The following is a 19143-nucleotide window of genomic DNA, read 5'->3' on the forward strand; positions in this document are numbered from 1 at the left end:
TTTATTCATCTACTCATGTATTTATATTATATATTTATATTATGTATTTATATTATATATTTATATTTATTTGTATTATGTATCTCTATCGGTTCCTGATGGGAACCGACTGAAAAAGTATGCGCTATATTTAATTCAAACACTAGAAACCAGGGACCCCCTCGCCATGGTATGCTAGATATGAATATCTATAATTAATCATTGGAGTTCCTTTCCAACGGTATCGTGTTCACCAATTTACTATGCTATTATATATGAGGTGGCATGCAGGGATTATTAATTATAAAGTAAATTCTTTGTTGCATATTTTATATTTACAATAATGTATATACTACCAAGAATAATATTATGAGAGAGCATGGTAGACTTGTCTCCTTATAATTTAATTATTATATTATGAATTAAGAAGTACCAGTTGGGATCTTTGATATTTATACTGACTCTAAGTTATTAATTCTATTATTTGCCCATCAAATTACAACAGAAAAGGTCTTACTTGTTTGGATACATCGGTCGGCTTGGCAGTTGTCGCAGCATGGCATCCATATTCGCAATGCTCCACAGCCTCCCGGCTGCCGCTGCTTTATCCGTCCGAGGGGTGACGTCCTTCTCTGGCCTCCAACTCGTCAGCCGCTCTCCCTTCCAGACTCTCTTCTTCCAGGTCTTCAAGTGTCCATCTCTCCCAGACTGTGTCCAACTGTCAGACTCCCACAGACTGTCCTTCTGTCCCAGACTGTCTTCAAGTGTCCACCTCTACCAGACTGTCAGACTGTGTCCAACTGTTCTTCTGTCCCAGACTGTATCCAACTCTCTGACTGTATTCAAGACTGTGTTCCTCCTGCCCTTTTTGCTTATTTTCTCCCCTCTCCTTCTGACTCCTCCTTCTTTTGATTTCTGTTCTTCGATTGGTTTTTCTAAAAAGAAATTACTTAGTGCTAAAAATTCTAGCTGGTACCTCCCATTATATTTCAATATATCATAACCTCCTTAAATAAAGGAGCTGCCAGTGGCAGTCGTGAGAATCAACTGCATTGTGCATTAGTATCAATTGCAAATATCTGTACCAAGACAACTTCTCTAATGACACATTAGTATTTTTAAGGAGATACGCAATAAATATCATTTTAGAACGACTACGAACATATGGCTATTTCACTTTTTCGCAAGTACGTTTTGACAGGAATGTGGAGACAAAATAAAGAGAACATTCCATGATATTACTAAGCGTTTCAAGAACACAATGAAAATATCGAGAATAAAAAGAGGGAAACAAGTTAGTAATATAAATAATACAGCTGGGAAAATTACGAAAGTTAAAAGGAGATCCTAGAAGTTTGGTAACAATCCTCCGAAAGAAATTCGCTGTTGAAATCCTAAGGAAAATCAGAACTTGGCCGGAGGATATAGAACTAAATAGGTAAACACGAGTATAAGGTTGACTGCAGCACAGAGAATGAAATAGAGAAATCAGTTGATATCTTGAAACTTGGAAAAGCTAGTGCAGCTTTCTAGAAGACAGAGCTAATGAAATTCAGGTGGAAAGAATTGGAATAGATTTTCCAGACACTATTTCAGTAAATATGGAGTGAAAAAAGAATACTGAAGGAGGTGGAGCAAAATATTATTATCCCCATTCATAAGAAGGGAGTCGAACCCTGTGTAAAAACTAGAATCCTATTTGCCTATACTCATTCGTGTATAATCTGAGTACTCTAATACGGGAACGAAGGCTACGAATCTACGTCGAAAAGGATATAGAAGAAGAACAAGTAGCTTTTTGTCCTGGAAAATGAAAGCAAGACTTTTCGTTCACGTTAAGAGAGGTGGCAGAGAAGGCATGGGGTCAAGGAAGGAATGTATACCTTGGTTTTCTTGATCAAAGAGCAGCGTTTGGTTCAAATTAATACTACAAAGTCTGAAATGTCTTAGGAAAGAGGAATATTTCACCTAATATGGTAAGTGCCACTGAATCACACATCAAAGGTATCAGTAGTACGGACTATCTCCACCCTTATATCTATATAACTAGGGATAGCTATTGTACAGGAATTTCCAATAAGCAGGTTAAAAGTATTTTTAAATGAAAAATTTCCCATACTCACTTCGAGTCGGTGCAATATGTATCTTCTGCACTAATTGCAATAGTTGCATTTACTTATTCAATTCGCAAAAAGTTGATTTAATGCTGGCGTTGTTATTAGCATTGCATTAACTTGCATTGATTGGAATGAAGAATCTACACTGGCTGTACTTTGGGATACCCTTTTACTTTAATGACAATGTCCCCTTTGAAAGTACCTCCAATAGGGCCGGCTCTCAATAAAAAAATGATTGGTCCTGGATTCCGAAATCCGGGATCTGCTAACCTGTATAATTCTATAAACAGAAGCTGTCTTTGTCACAGACATAGACATGACGGGCTGAGATGGGAATCTATGGAAAGTTGATGTGACTGAAAATGATCCTAATGAGAGGCCTGGTACAAAGAGAAGTATCTCAAGCCTTTGAAGTCAGAGCAGGTCTAAGACAGAGAGACTCTCACCTAGTAAAGCCCAAAAGTTTAGTTTCTCATTTTTAATTTAATTTTTTTGTTTATGTTCCAAATTTTTTTTTTCAATTTTTGTTAAGTATATTTTTATTTATATTTTTTAAAGTTTAAGTTATTTTGTATTTTAATTTTTTTTTTAAGTTAAGTAAAATAAGGGACATAAGGAAGTATGTTGTTGTACGTATATATGTAAATACTTATACTCTGCGGTGGTATGTATACAACAATACTACCGACTGCAGTAGAATTAGGACCTGGATACAGTGTGATAAAGCAGTCGGCATTCAGTATTAGGAAATCTTCAAGATCTCTGACCCAACTGGTGCTCTCATACCGATCACGCCGATCTGCTTGTTTTTTGGGACACCGTCTTACTGCAGAGGTATCACCTATACGCATATTGACCCGCCGGCCATCTACTCTGAACCATTTTTTATCTCTTTGTTGATCAAGATGAAAAATATCAACGCCCTTCTTTTTTTGGTTTTCTAACTAGTGTCTATATGGCAATAGAATGATGGCATGGGAAGAATCTTTAGGAAGTTGGCGAAACTGACAAAAGCATACACGAATGATCCTAAATGAAGTGTCCTGGTACAAAGAGAAGTATCTGAAGCCTTTGAAGTCAGAGCAGGTCTGAGACAAGGAGACTTTCACCTGGTAAAGCCCAAAAGTAATAACAGCATACTTTTATTTTTATTTTCTTATATTTTAATATTACTAAATTGTTTCTATTTGTTTCAATGTACTAAATTGGAAGGTTATTTATTATCTTATTTTAATTTTTTGCGAACAATTCTAATCTGGTGAAGAGATTGGTTTTTATTCGCAAAACACCCCTTCTCAGATCACAAACGGTCTTCAACCTAACTCTAGAAAAAGTGATTAGAAGAATATCATGCGAAAATGGTAGGATGCACGTCGGGATGAAACAAAGTCCTGGCGTACGCGGACGACATTGCGGTCCTTGGAAGTCCAAGATGAAAGACTCACAAAGACTCGATTAAGAGAAGCAGAAGAAAACGGTTTGCAAGTAAATGAAGATAAAACAAAATATGTGGTTATAAGCCGGAAAATCCACCCTAATGATATGGTCAAATGGTGGATCCATCCATGGTGGGTGGCAAATCGTTACGAAAGTATATAGTTTCAAAAACCTGTGCTTCACAATAACATCAATAAATGATCAAAGAACTGAGATATAACAAGCGCGAACAGAGCATTCTTCTCTCTTTCAAGAATACTGAAATCTTGAAAAATCGTTACAAATTTTAAACAAAGGGTCTACAATTGCATGATAAAGTCAGCTTTCTCATAAGGCTACAAGACTCATGGGCTCTAGGCAGGTGCCCTAGAAAGCAGAATCGAGAAATTTCAATGGAAAGTTCTCCGTACGATTGCTGGAGGAAAAAAACTAACAAACTAACTGCTAGCAGAGACTGGTAAATCAATATCTCACATTATGAAGGCAAGGAGGTTAGATGAGCGGGATATGTGGCTCGAACCAATCCATCAGTACGCCTCTACATAGCAATGAATGCTAGTATAGTAGACAAGGGACCTCTTGGTAGGCGAAAAACAGATGGATAGACATAATCAACAAAGATGTGAAAACTGGAAAGCAGTAGCTCAAGATAGGCGGGCGGGAAGAAGGATGGTTTGGGCGCCAAAGATCTACAATGTCTGCACAACCAACTGAAAAAAAAACATTTTTCTTAAAATTTACATTGCCAAGCTTCCTATAAATTATTGGTTTGATATTAGTGTATTGACAATTTATTTGCGAGCTCTTACACCATACAAATATTCACGTAAGTGATGGTTCCTGAGCATATAATACCTATATTTTATGTAGAAATGAAATAGCTTTAGAAAAAAAGAATAGCGATAAGTGATTGAAAAAGTTGTGGTGACAAATAGTCATCCTAAACCCCAGGTCATTATATTTAGACGATTTCAAATGGATAATGTTTGACCACTTCCTAACATTGGACACTCTACTCCAGACTTCAGATGGCGCTATGTCCCGATCAATTGGCCAGATCATCGAATCAAATTTTGTCTTCATTGCATCTAAATACTTGGGGGTATTCCCTTTTAGACTGATTGATAATGAACTTGAAATTGATAAACATCTTTTTTTATATTCTCTAATAATATCCACTATTTTAGGAATTTCTTATATGGGCAACGGGCTCTATTTGCCGGTGAAATTCTCTATTTCGAAGAACAAGAGGGTGCCATTTAATTTTTATGTGACTACATTTAATGTTTTATGCCGCTCGTTCATTATACCTTATTCTATATCATGCCTTTATTACTACCGGAATACAGTTTTAAAAACTGTCCACTCTATTAACAGCTTGGATTCAATTTTTCATGAAATTGGAGTAAGAGTTAAGAAGAGACCCGCTCGAAAGGAAATGATGTTGGAAATATTTGCTGTAGTTGTAATAGGTGTTATTTTCTACGTGGGAGGAAATACTCTAGATAGTATTGTTCTAACGGCTAGCTTTGTTGTAATATTAATGGCAGTGACAGTGTTCTGTGGACAATTCAGTTTCTTGGTCAATATAGTGAGCGATGGTTTTCAGTCTAGTTCCAACTTTCTAAAACAAATAATGCATGCAGCCCCTTTCAATAAATTACCAGTAGTCGAACGACTGGCCGAAGCTGTATGCAAATTGGTTTCAACTTCGAGTGAGATTAATTCCATCTATTCCCAGCAATTACTCATTATTGTTACCAGCCTTTATACCACTATCATTTCTCATATTTTTTGGATCTTCATACATGCCACCTTAAATAGTGTAGAACATTGGTATCCCGTTGCTGGAGATCTCATGTTGATTCTGTTTAGCCTGTATTTGATATGGCACTTGACTCATTGTGTAGCCATGGCAAATATCAAGGTACGTATTGGTCACTTTATTTGGCATGCCCTACCTGGTATTTATAAAACTGTTCCTTTAATTATGGATTATTCAATCACAATATTAATCTAAGTACTCAGGAAGAGCTGAGACGTTTTCCATATATAAAAAAAAACACACATCCAATTATTATTAATATCATTTTTTTTTTTTTTTTTATGACGTCCCTTCTGGTCATTTCTACCTTATGATTATTAGCAGGTAACACTATTGGGAGGTCAAATTTTCATTTCGTGCGACCGCCACGAAATGTTATCTCTCCAGACCGGATTCGAACCGGCGCACATGCAATAACAGGGCAAGCAAGGTTGAGCCTTAAACTCCCTCAGTCACAAAAAGGCCTATTTATATTTGCCTGAAACTGTAAAAGTAAGGTCTTAAACATTTAATTAATATTTATTACTACAACAGATTATTGGATTGAGGGTAGATTAGTATATCTCTTTGTATTTCACTGCCGGAGAATTAAGAAACATGTTATTTTGGAGGAAGGATTGGACTGGGGAAATATTCCTACAAAAAAGTCTGAACAACAGATACAAGTACAGTTACAGGTAGTTGGAAAGTATCTGCAGATATAGTCCCTTTCGAGTACTTTGTATTTAACAGACCCAAGTTCCTTTTTGCAAGTTCAGTATCAGTACTTGAAGCTCACAACTACAAATACAGTAGTTAGGGATCCCTTATATGTTTTTAGGGATGCTGAGAACGAATATAAAATCGGTTTTATATTAACTTTTACAACTGGAATATTGATTTTTTTTAATAATATATTTATTGTTATTTACAACTATATACAAATTCATAAAACAAGTATATAAGTATGAACTTTGCTGTTAGTGACAAAATGATATGATACAAACATATGGAGAATATACCCACTATATATATTAATAATGCTATGTATGCTATGGAGATTTACTTGTGATGCCAGGATAATCGCTGAAGGCAATATAGTTGTAAATAACAATAAATATGTTATTTAAAAAAACAATTTTCCAAAAATGAGTTAATTAATTATATATTGGGTCCTAAAAAACTATTATTATGATTGGATTCTTTTCCAAAGGCTATTTGTGTGTTTACCAGATTACCAATTAAATACATTTATATTTATAAAATTATTGTTACCATTAATTGATGATGCCGTGGGATGTAGTGTCATAGGTGCCGCCTTGTTCATAAGGGAAGTCCAGGTCTCGTGGCCATTCTCACGACTTCATCCGGTCGAAGTGCATCTTCTAAGCCTGCCTCTTGACTCTCTCCGTCTGTCTCTTCAATGCCCCCTTTTTCCTGGTCTCGTTACTCTACTCTTTTTCTCCCACTTCCCTTTTAGGGCGATACCTTATTTTTGAATCTCCTTTCTCATTGTCCATCGGTGACCAAACCCTCCCGAGGTAGGCGTCCCCATCCTCAGGACCTTTTCAGTGGATGAAAAAGTTTGACATGTCCACCTGCTTAATTTGATTCCGATCCCTCGTCAAACCTGTCATATTTGTTAAAACACTTAAAGGTTAGCCAATCTAATTTTCTCAGGGGACTCTGGTAATGTGACAAACTTAACTAACACAGATGTTTTTATATCCGGGGACGCAATAAGAGACTCCTACCCTAACCAGATATCGGGGCAGATAGCAAAAAACCTTAATAAACGACATATTGTTGTAATCATGGCTAATGCCTCGATACATAGCAATATATATATATTTATATATTCGTTCTCAGAAACACTGAAATAATATAAGAAGACACTAGTGTTGTAGAAATCTTAAAAGTTAAGTTAAATCGATTTTTATTTTCCCGATCATAAAATCTATTTTATTTCCGTCCTCAGCATCTCTGAAAACATATAAGGGGACCCTAATATGCTAAAAATCGGGAATGATAAAATAAATCGATAGGCGGACATTTACAGTTACTTTTTCTAACTACTGTATTTGTACTTGTGAGCTTCAAGTACAGATATTGAACTTGCAAAAACGAACTTCGGTCCGTCAAATACAAAGTATTTGAAAGGAACTGTATCAGCAGATACTTTCCAACTACCTTTAACTGTATTGTATCTGTACTTAGATACAAATGTAGTTAACTACTGCCCAACTCTGCCCATAGCTGATTATTTATAATTCTAAAGATTTATTATTAAGATTTCTTAAACAATTAACTTACTATATAATAATGAGATATATAATAAATTGAATTTTTTATTTATTTTTTTTAACTGAACTTTTCGGTGAAACGACCAAAGTTTCTGATGCATTGAATTGCTATAATTTTTTTTTGTTTTAAAATTCAATATATATTCATTTGCTCTCATGTTGAAAAAATTTACTTATGAAACGATTAATGAAATATCTCTAAAATTAGATACCTGCATGTATGCTTATTTTATATAGTCAGTATGTTCTTGTGAGTACAATTTACTAAATGATACCAATAATACAAGAGTATGGATTAACGATAGCATACTATGGTTAAATGAAGATTAGGTAACCTTTTGTTATGGCTTGAGGATTTTGGATGTCTATTGAAACCATGAAATATACAACTGGATATATTAAATTTACTAATTGATACAGCATAATTTGTTTCAGTCCAAAGAATTCAACGCTCTCCTCTACCAGCTTATGATTGATGATTGGACTAACGAAATCCGACATAGTGTGAGTATTAACTTAATTTTCTGATAACATTGTCCACATCCTGAATGTGATAGTGAATTGAAAATTATTACTTTTTAAAGAGGACGAACAGTGAAGAGAACTGTTAATATTTATTTAAGTAAATTCAATACAAAAAGAATAATTATTGTAGGAAGATAGTCCAGGTGGAGGTCAATAAAGGTATCAAAATAGTAAAAGAAAACTATTTGTTGTTAACCAACGTTTCTCAGTTGGTAGCAGAACTTCATTCTTAACAGCCCTGCAAAGTGGGGCGAAACCTTGGTTAACAATAAATAGTTTTCTTTTACTATTTTTATATCTTTATTGACCGCCACCGGACTATCTTTCTACAATCTACTTCATACTTTCTTCCTAAAAGAATAATGATTTTCACATTCATGAGTTAATCCTGAGGCCAACAATATGTTGGCATTGAATAATTAAATAATAAGGTATAAACTTCATAAATGTTGTAATGCTGTTGGTATTGTACCTTAAATTGCTATAAGCCCTATCATATGGTGATACCAGAGGGATGTTACATCCTATTCTCCTACAAAAGGAAAGTGATGCCAAAAAAATGGGATTAGACCACGCCCGCGGACCTCATGTTTACGTTGAAGGAATAGGAATGTCCTCCATTGTAATCTAATTGAAACAGGAGGCAGAAGGCCCCTACTCCTTTGCCACGCCTATTAATCTCAATCTGATTTGAGACCTGAGCTTCGAGGACTAGGTTAATCTGTTCTTTTCTTTATTTTCCCTTAGATGAATAACACAGCTCATCACTCCTTTCATAATTGGTCGTATAGCTATAAATTTAAGTTTATTTGTGGGTTATCTAAATACATTCTTCATCTTTTCAATCATACTGTATTCTACACTTTAGCAGATCCATAAATCTTCATATTGTACCAGCTGGCCAAAAGATATAATTGGTTGGCAAACGCTTTTAATCAATTTCAAAGCTTTCTACTTGAGAGATAAAGAATTTTTATTTAAGTATATCATTTAAAACCAAAAATTTTGCTAGAAATATATTTATCCGATCCGCATAAAACAAATACTCAAAGTACTAGGTCTTCATTCTTGCTGTGGATATCGTCATTCGATTTGGTTGCACATTTCATTTAAATAAGTTTTGTGATAAGAATATCAGTTAGTATCCCTAATCAGTTCACATGATTCAAATACATTCAAAACTATGTTATTTCATACATTGTCGTAAAGGCAAGGTACCATTAATAGTGTTTCAAGACCTTACTTGCTTTATTGTCTGTAATCACATTATACCCTAGCGTTCTGCAGGATGCGTTTCTTACCCTGCCTGAAGATTTTAAGCTTTAAAATACATAATCTTCCATACGGGGATAGCTTCCACAATAATCGGTTCTAGATCCTGTTCTTTGGAGGTTAATATTTAACGAGTTGAGGAGAGTGCTTCCCTGCTGCTGCTTACGCGGGTGATTTAGGCGCTGTGGTGTCCTCTAACTGTAGAGCAGGACACCATGCGCCAACCTGATAGGAGAGTATTGTAAAAGAAGACTGCTGCGAAAACCTAGATCATCATACTAAGAGGTGCCCAACCTATTAATCTTATTATTCAATATACAGTAATACGTACATGTGACTTAGCGTCTACTTCCAATCACTAGAACGTACTGGAGTGTCATATGAGACGTTACTGATATTAGCATAGGGGCAGGCACCTCTCAACCCCCTTTAGCGAGATGGAAGAAGAAATATACTTTACAAGATAGAGAGCCCAGCAAATATGCCAGTGAGAATGAAAGAAGATCCTAGAGCATTAATAATCACTGAACAAATAGTCATGTTAGACCTATCATTATTCAATATTTTAATTAAATGTATTGAACCTTCTGTGGTCTCTAGTACAAAAAACATAAAATTCAATAAGAAGAGAAGACGTGGTAATGACCCACCTCAGGATAGGACACTCAAGAGTGATCCATGAGTACCTGACGTGATGAACACCTCCGATATATATATCTTGTGGGGTACCTTAAACAGTACTGCACATCCTGACTGCAATGTTTAAGACAATGAACGAGAGGAAGTTGAAGTGGGGACTGATATATTAAAAGATAAAATTAGAAAGGCAGCAGAAAATATACATATATATAAGTTACGGTCTAAGTCAGCTGTTACTTGGATGTCAGTTGACTGAGAAGATCAGCTGATCGAATGTATATAAAGAGATGTACTAAACCCAATAAAGCCAGTAAGTTACAACAGTCCAAGCGTGTCAGATCTTACTCCTTCTTCTCTTTTTGGACATTTTGCTTTCGCCGATTCTTAAGTGGTGCCGGGATCTCTTAATACCAAAACAAATTTTAGTCTGAAGAAAAAAAAATTATTATTTTTTTCTTTGTTCTCTCTAATTTATGGCAGGTAACGGAATAGTGAGAGCAGAAATTCTAAACATCGAAGGTCAGAACTTTACCAACCCACTTCCAGCTGCAGCCAACCAACCTCTAGCAGCAGACAGCAAACCTGTAGCTGCAGTCAACCCGGAGTTGGAGCCATTACCGGAAGTCTCTTTAGCGCAAGCTCATGCCACGACGCTAGAATGGATTAAGGTCGGTACGGGAACCGGCCAGGACCCGAGTTAGGGCGATCGGACTTAAAAAATTTTACCGTAGAAACTGGAGAATTGAATCACTTTTTAAATGGGTTTACCGACTAATAAGCCAAATTGAAGCGAAGTCTATCGAAAATCTACTCAATAGGGAAGATGCGGAGGCATTAAAAGCAGCGGTCGTCTGCAGAGTAAAGAGGAGCATCCTCAATCAGATTCAGGCGGATGAAGAGACCCCTTGGAGAAGTATCAAGGAAAGATTAAAGAAAACGTTCGGAGAAGGACGATGGGCACCAGAGGAGGACATATTTATAATGATCAGGGAGCCAAGAAACCGAAACAGTCTAGTGGACAATATACCGCGGAACTCCTGGCACGCTTTAACATAATTGCAGTTAAACTCAGCAAGATAATGGAAACAATCCAGGTCGGGTGCAATTCCTATCCATGGTACTAAAAATACAGTTGACAATTGGGGAAGAAGGGAGGATTTCTGAGAGAGCGCTCGTTTGTGTAAATTGCTCAAGATCTCATAGAAACCAGCGTTAGAAAGGTAAAGGCCCGGATATAATACCAAGGGCCCAGAAACATGCACAACCCATGGAGGAGGAGAGTACACGGTGAAGGTAGAAGAGCTAGCTACCAAGAAAATAGAAGAAGCCTAGCTAAACCCAGAAACAATAGTCGTCGGGAGGACTGCAAGTGTCTCGGTTGTGGAAAAATTGGGCATTTAGTGGCGCATTGCCCACCTCGACATGCTTCGAATGTGGAAATACATAGCCAAACAGTGCCCATAAATGTACCAAGAAGAACATTAAAGTTTAATAAACCAGGGAATAATTACTGATAGTACATCCCCATGCAATAGTCCACTGTTGGCGGTTAAAAAGAAGAGTGAGCCAGGTGAAACTACTGAAAAGTACAGAGTGATGATAGATTACAGGAAGCTGAACGAGAATAACATTGACGAAAAGTATCCGATCCACAGATTTGAAGACATTTTGTACAGGCAGAGCATGACGACGGTATTCAGCACATTGAACTTGTAGGCCGGATGGCATAATGAATATCCTATAAATTTACCATGATGCCGTTTGGCCTCAAAAAGTGCTCCCACAACCTTCCAGTGCCTGATGGACGAGTTTTTAAGGGGAATTGACAAATCAGTATGCCAGATTTATATGGATGATCTTCTAGTGTTCAGTAAGAACGAAAACCTCTTTGGCCTTCGAGGACACGGCAGCAGACAGAGAGGAAATACACAGCAACCATGTTACTCGAAGAAAGTTAAGGAAAAGGCCCAGGGAAGAATGGAAAAGGGAAAATTCAGGAGGGTAGCTCGGGAGAATTCAAAGGTCACACACAGGATGGGACCGATCAAAATCAGGACAATCGAATACAGAAAATTGGGGCCTAAAGAAGCAAGGAGATGCAGCGATAAGAGCGTCCATTAAGGGTGATAATTATTAGGGAACACAATATTGTTACAATCGAAAGCATCAGAGAAATCAAAATGAGGAAGACTTCCGGCAATAAAAATATAAATACTGGAGTGTTCTCATATAGACATCCACCACTAGATAGGATTACAGAAAATTTAGTTATTTATTGCTTTTTATGTTTTAAGATTGTTATTGATTTTTGTAAATATTGTCTTTATCATTCTATGTTTTTGATTTTTGTAGATGTTTTCTTCTTCATTTTCTAATTTCTTTTTCTTGTACATATACTGTATACATTTTTTTTTAAATTTTATTCTTAGGTTTAAATTATATATTTAGCCTTTATTTAAGGGAGCTTGTGAGTTTTTACAATGATATGTATATAGGAATTTTTTTTTGTAAATAGTTTTTAGTTATTTTGGTTTTCTATGTTATTATATTATATATCTTTTACAACTTTTAAATCAAAAGTCATTAACCATTTCTGCAGGCAAAAAAGTGACTCCAGTGGTTGAAAGCCCATAGCAAATACCAAAAACACTGACTAATTTTCTATAAACCCATATATATATATATTATTTATTGATATTTACAACTCTATTTACATAAAAATACACCAAGTAAATCTGATGTAAGATGATAATGGAGTGATACAGGCATGTAGAAGACTACCCATTGGTTGCACTCTAATATTTCTACACTAGAAGGTCTCGAGGCCAGAATAATATATATTAATATTGTAAATGAATTCCCACTGGCAAGCAAACGGATGCCGATTCTACTAATTATGAAAATACTTCGAACCTTGTTCTTTAGTGTGTCTAGGAGGAGAAAGCCATTTTTATCCCCATCATTGTACAATTTTACAATGCAACCCTTATTTTGTAGAGCCCTAAATATGTTGATTGGTGATTTACCCTTTATGGCCAAAACACGTGTTGATGAACAGAGGAATTGAATTGGAGATTGTTAGTGCAATAAAGAATTGTGACTTTAGATGAAAGAGCCTCTTGGTCGACAAACTGCCTTAGAGTTTCATGCTTCTTAGGCTGAAGCTATTATTGAGCTTGGCCAGAAAAATACATTATTCTACCATCAATTTTTCACTTCATTTAATTAATTATTATACCTCAAGTGTAAGTGCACTATTGTCAATACGCGTATAACTTGTTGCAATTTCAACTGGCTAACCAACAGCCTGGAATGTTAATGACCAATGATAATATGGTGTATTGCTAAAACAATTATGAAAATATATGTATATTCTTTCTTTAATTTCATAAACATTAACTCTTGTTGAATGATTTAATAGAACAAGCTCAAACTGCACATTGCAATGCAGCAAGAGGTTGTCTTCAATGCTTGCGGCTTCTTTAATTTGGACTACACTTTAGTACATTCGGTAGGTGATATTAGCTTCTGGATTATGGAAATATGGAGGTAGAAATTAACTAGCCTAATTAATATTAATTAAGTTTTTAGTTTATACTTTTTTAGTTATAGATAATTCTACGAAAAGTGACTATTTCTTGTCCCATTTTCGAGATTTTAGATTGAAAATAAGTTATATCGAAAATAGAAAACCTTGTTGGATCTGTTTATAGTAAAAGCATTAATATTATAAATATATCTATAAACTAAAGAGATTGTAGGAAGATAGTCCGGGTGGCGGTCAATAAAGGTACCAAAATAATAGAAGAAATCTATTTATTGCTAACCAACGTAACTTTGTAGGGCTTCGTCAGGATCAAATGAAAACAAGATACAAGCATTATAAGAATTGACACAAAATTAAAATAAATAATCGAATATATGTAAACGAAAATTCTTTTGTTTATAAAATAATATAAATATGAAAGTAATAATAATAATTTAAGGAAGTATAAACATTGGTACTTTCTTACAAATTACTGAGCCCCTGACCCTTCAAAGGTTGTAGTGGTACAGATTTTAATGTTTTTAAATAAATATAGGTGAAGTAGAAATAAAACCAGGAGTGGTAAAATTCTAAATACAGAACTAGAGTAATAAATTGTAGGAAAATATTCGTTAGAACTAGTTATAATTATGGTTAAAAGGAAGATACTAACAGATATTACAATGATATTACAATAGGCATACATTTGATATGATATAAATGTAGAAATACATCTATAAGATACAGCATAGAGAGAGAGACAAAAAATGTTATATAAATATATTTATACAAATAAAAATAAAGTTATTGAAGAAAATTGGAACAATATGTATAAAAATAGTAGGTAGTTAAACTGAGACAAGTAATAACAATAATGAGCACTCGACAATCTTTTAGACCAGTTGTAAACATCAAGTTGGTATATACATCGTACATTGGAGATGAAATGGGGAAAAAAATGTGATGAAAAACTAGAAGAACAATATTTGTAAGTGTTATAAGGTGAATATAAAATTTAAAAAATTATTATTTAAATAATATTAGTAACAATAATGAAAATAGAAAAACTCGTTTTTATTTTTTCATTCACGAATCCCTGCAAAATTGGGCGAAACGTTGGTTAACAATAGATAGATAGTTTTCTTCTACTATTTTGGTACCTTTATTGAACGCCACCCAGACTATGTTCCTTCAATCTAAGCTGTCATAATCAAAATTCAAAGTCAAGGGTCAATATTAATTTATCTGTCTGTCCCCTATAGGCACTTCTTTCTGAACGCTATTAAAAGCCATGTTTGTTATTGAAATTATTTTATATATGTATATATAGTTGACCATAAATATTTAAATATAAGAAGATGGTCAGGGTTGCGGTCAGAAAAAGAACAAATAGCTTATAACTATTTTAATGCCCGACGTTTGGCCCCACTTTGCAGGGCTTCATCAGGAAGAACTATTTGTTCTTTTTTTGACCGCAACCCTGACCATCTTCTTATATTGAAGTTATTTTATATTTTTACTGTGCATTCTAAAACCTGTAATACGTGGAAAGATATGAATGAATCAATATTGACCCAAAATTTTCTCATTCATCTGGATGCTACAAAACTTTGATCGGATATTGTGCCAAAACCGATAGAAATTCTTTAATGTTTTTGTATCCTGTTTTATCATCTTACTATCATCAGAAAATTAAAAAAAGAAGCAAAAAAATATCCTAACCAGAAAAAAACTTTTCTTAACAAAAGAAAAGGTCACTTCACGTAGAATGAACTTATATTTTTCTTCTTGTTGCAAATTAAACCGTTGTAAAGCTTAAATTTACAAATCATTTATTTATTATGAAAAACTTTATTAATGTTTTATTCTTTTTCGTCGGATTCATCTTTAAATTATTGGTTGTCAACAAAATTATTTTAGGTATGTATTCTTAGGACTTCATTAAACACATATAAAAATATAAAACTATATCAAAATTTTAAAATAATTCTATTTTATAAATATACATATACTTTAAATATTCTAGTGACATTTCCTTTTCTCCATAACCTTCTTTTTCACACGAGTTATCTTATTAAAATTCTCTGGTGTTATAAATACTGCTCAATAGAAGTATTAGTTGACATTTTTCTTCTTGGAGGTTTTTATCTATAATAAATTAATTATGGATATAAAATTAATATAATACCTAAATATGCTATTTTAAAAATATTTTAGGCAATATTAATTCTTTATAATATATTTTTCGTACATAATTTTTTTTTTTTTGCTTAATTTTAAACTCCAAGATGTCTGTGGATTTTCTAATTTCTTTTTCTTTTATCCATGTCTTCCTGACAGTTCATAGACTATTTGCTGCGTTGATATTTCAATGCACTCTATTGAGCATTTTATAAAACTATTTTCGTTTGTGAAATAAAAGACATTTTGTTATTTGTTTAGTTTATTTAGCAGTTTGTCATATTATATTTTTAAATTTTGTCCGTTTTATAATTGATTAAATTGTTTTGGTTTTCAGATATTGCAATTGCTTCTCAAAGCTTCTTCTTTACCTTTTTTTTCTATATAAAGTACTTAACATCTTGAAAATCAAAATTGTGCCATTCTTCGGTGTACTAATACTGTAATAATGCGTTGTTTTTTTTATTGTATTTAGGGTTAAATTTGTTCTTACAGTAATTTGAATGATAATAAATTATATCTCATATGTTTTGATCATTATCTCCAAAGTAAACTCCGGGAAAGTTTAGACAGCTGATTTTATATACCACTCCCGTATTATTATTTTCAACAGTTGTTTTTCGTGTTGTTTTCCTAATTACTAATTTTGTTTATTGTTTTATATCCGAACTTACACTCTGGTGCGTTATAGTTTTTAAATTTTCTATCCCATACTCTGTAATAATTTGTTGAAATCCGTACATTTTTTAATATTTTATTTAGTACTGTACTATTTGCATTTTCCATTTTATTTTTATCAATTAAATTATTATTTATATTTATTGCTGAATTTCATGTCTTATGAATAGAATTGCTTGCATATAAAATTAATAAAAAAATGTAAATCTGATATAGTTTTATTCACACTGTGGGTTTATTTTCTCTAAATCATTTTGGTTGATAATTAACCAATCATCAATTTAAATATTCTCAGTTGAAATTTCAGTAGTTTGACTCTAATGGTTTTGAGTAATTCACAATATTGTTATACAATAATGTACATCTAGTTTTGGAATTATAATTCTTCTTCTTCCAGATGATCGCCTCAGCTACAACTTACTTGGTCATCTTAATACAGTTCGGTCTGCCTGACGTGGCCCAGCTCAGATCACAACTGGAGGCCACAACTAACCTCACCACCACTCCACTTCCTATATCCTTCACCACCACTTAGATGTGGACTGCACTAATCTTAAAAAAATTTCTTGTGAATTTTAGCAATTTGACAATCACGAAGCTTGAAGAATCAAACGACACTTTTTGTGAAAATATTACTTGTCATGTTTATCTTCTTTGTAGTTATGTTAGGTAAAATATATTTACTTATGTGTGGTGAGTTTGGATTTTAAATGTATCAATAAATATTATTCATTATATCAAACTACACCTTTAATGTTGAATTAATCCTCTCTTTTTCTTAATAAATTCAATCAGTAAAAAAATCTTGAAATATGTTTTTTCTAAGGATTAAACGTAATTCAGCATTATAATTTGTTAATCAACACATAAATAGCAAGATGTTGCTGCCATCTAAGGGCAATCCAGTTTAATAATAGAGGGTTATAGCTCCTTTCATTAAAATGGAAAGTGTTTTTATACAAATCAAATTAGTAAGTGACCGAGGTTCTAAGAAATAAGCATTGATTTCTTATACTAGGAGGATCCGATAAGATACAACAAATTTTTAAAAACATCCTAACCTTTTCTAGTATTGTGTATTTATTTCCTGAGAGTATGTAGTCTACTAATAAACAGATTAATGAAAACTACTAAATTTATAACTTTTGGATTGATTTGTTTTTTAAATTTAATCAATGAGGCATTAGAAGATTATTATGAACCAAATCCGGAAACATTTGTTGAGTTAGCGGGCTCAAAAATGCATTTAAGAACATCCAGTATATGTATTTTTGAGCTCGCTACACGATCAAGTCAATTAAAGAAAATAAACATATGTGGCTTTATTCTTTTGGAGGAGGAATGTGTAAATGTACGAAAACCGTCCAAGTGGCTGTTGAATTTTTTCTGATTCCTCTGAAACAGAAAACATAACATGAATTAATAAATTGTATTACGTATGTGTGACATAAATCAAATTAAATACAACCTTTTCCTTCTGTTGGAACTTGAAGGTATACAATGAAATACTTAGTTGAGATTTTAATGGTCCATTCTGTGAACTGAGAACTTTACTTAAATATCTGGGCGTGAAGATGAAGATTAAACAATAGAAGAACAAATAATAATAAATAAATAAATAAGAAAGATAATAAGTAAATAATAATAATAGTAATAGTAGAAGTTGAAAAATAGTAGGTAAGGAGTAGAGGTACAAGAGAAGAAATAATTTAAGGCGGAGTAATGTTGATAAGGTTTTTGGGGCCCCTCCGTTTTTTGCCTGTTGGTGTGTAATCACGAAAAAGGGAGGAGACAAAACTATTTATTCGCAACCAACGTTTTGGTATGACTCCATTAGGGTTAACTATTAACAAGATAAAAACTATAATGTAATACATAAAAATTGATATAAAAAATCAACGAAATAAACCAAATGAAGAAATATAGTAAAATTAAAATAAGTAAAAGAGTGAGGGAATAAATGAAGTATAAGTGTGGTGTAATAACATATCAATGGGATGGATAAATGTAAGTAAATATATAATTAAAGATATAATAGTAAATTATATGGCTTCATTGATTTTAAAAGAGTAGCAGATTTTGTATACGATTTCTCTATTTATACTACATGCCATTGTCTATTTTTTAATTTAAAATCTATCCGCTAAAACAAATAGTTGTTGCTTTGAGGAGAAAATACCGGCTAAACTAACTACTCAGACCTCCTTGTGAAATAGGTCGGGTTAAAACACAATAGAATAGGAGAGAAAATTGTCGGGCAAAATGTGGACTGTGCTATTAGTACTTGCTTCGTGTTGGGTTGATGAACAAAAAAAGTAACAAAGCATTGTGATAAATATTAAAGGAATAGTGTCGAACGGCCTTTTGTAATTCAACTATTTTCTAATCATAAACACAAGCACGGATTACCAAGATATATTACTTCAAATTTACATATTATATTACTTATTAGTAGTATGTAACACATATATTATGTAATAGTAGTATTAATTGTTGGCAGAATTATTGTTAAGGTTATCTCTTGATGCTGTACTAGTGTTCCCGGATTTATTTTCGATTTCGAAATATTTTATATATCTATATCATTGTTATCATTATTATTGTAGTAAATTCCGATGTTGACAAAACAATATACGGAAATAAAAACAGATTTAACTTCCACTGAAACAATAATAATTATCA

At 33.4% G+C, this 19143-nt stretch overlaps 1 long non-coding RNA gene across 1 annotated transcript; it reads left to right on the forward strand.

Moving 5' to 3' along the window:
• Positions 1-8073: 8073 nt before the first annotated feature.
• On the forward strand, positions 8074-17144 carry LOC136796133 (uncharacterized). Its single transcript, XR_010843833.1, has 3 exons — positions 8074-8144; positions 13498-13587; positions 16859-17144. It is a non-coding gene; the product is annotated as an uncharacterized lncRNA (long non-coding RNA).
• The last annotated feature ends 1999 nt before the right edge of the window (positions 17145-19143 follow it).

Source organism: Halyomorpha halys, unplaced genomic scaffold, assembly GCF_000696795.3.
Source record: "Halyomorpha halys isolate HHAL.00 unplaced genomic scaffold, Hhal_1.1 Scaffold2132.1, whole genome shotgun sequence".
Lineage (NCBI taxonomy): Eukaryota > Metazoa > Arthropoda > Insecta > Hemiptera > Pentatomidae > Halyomorpha > Halyomorpha halys.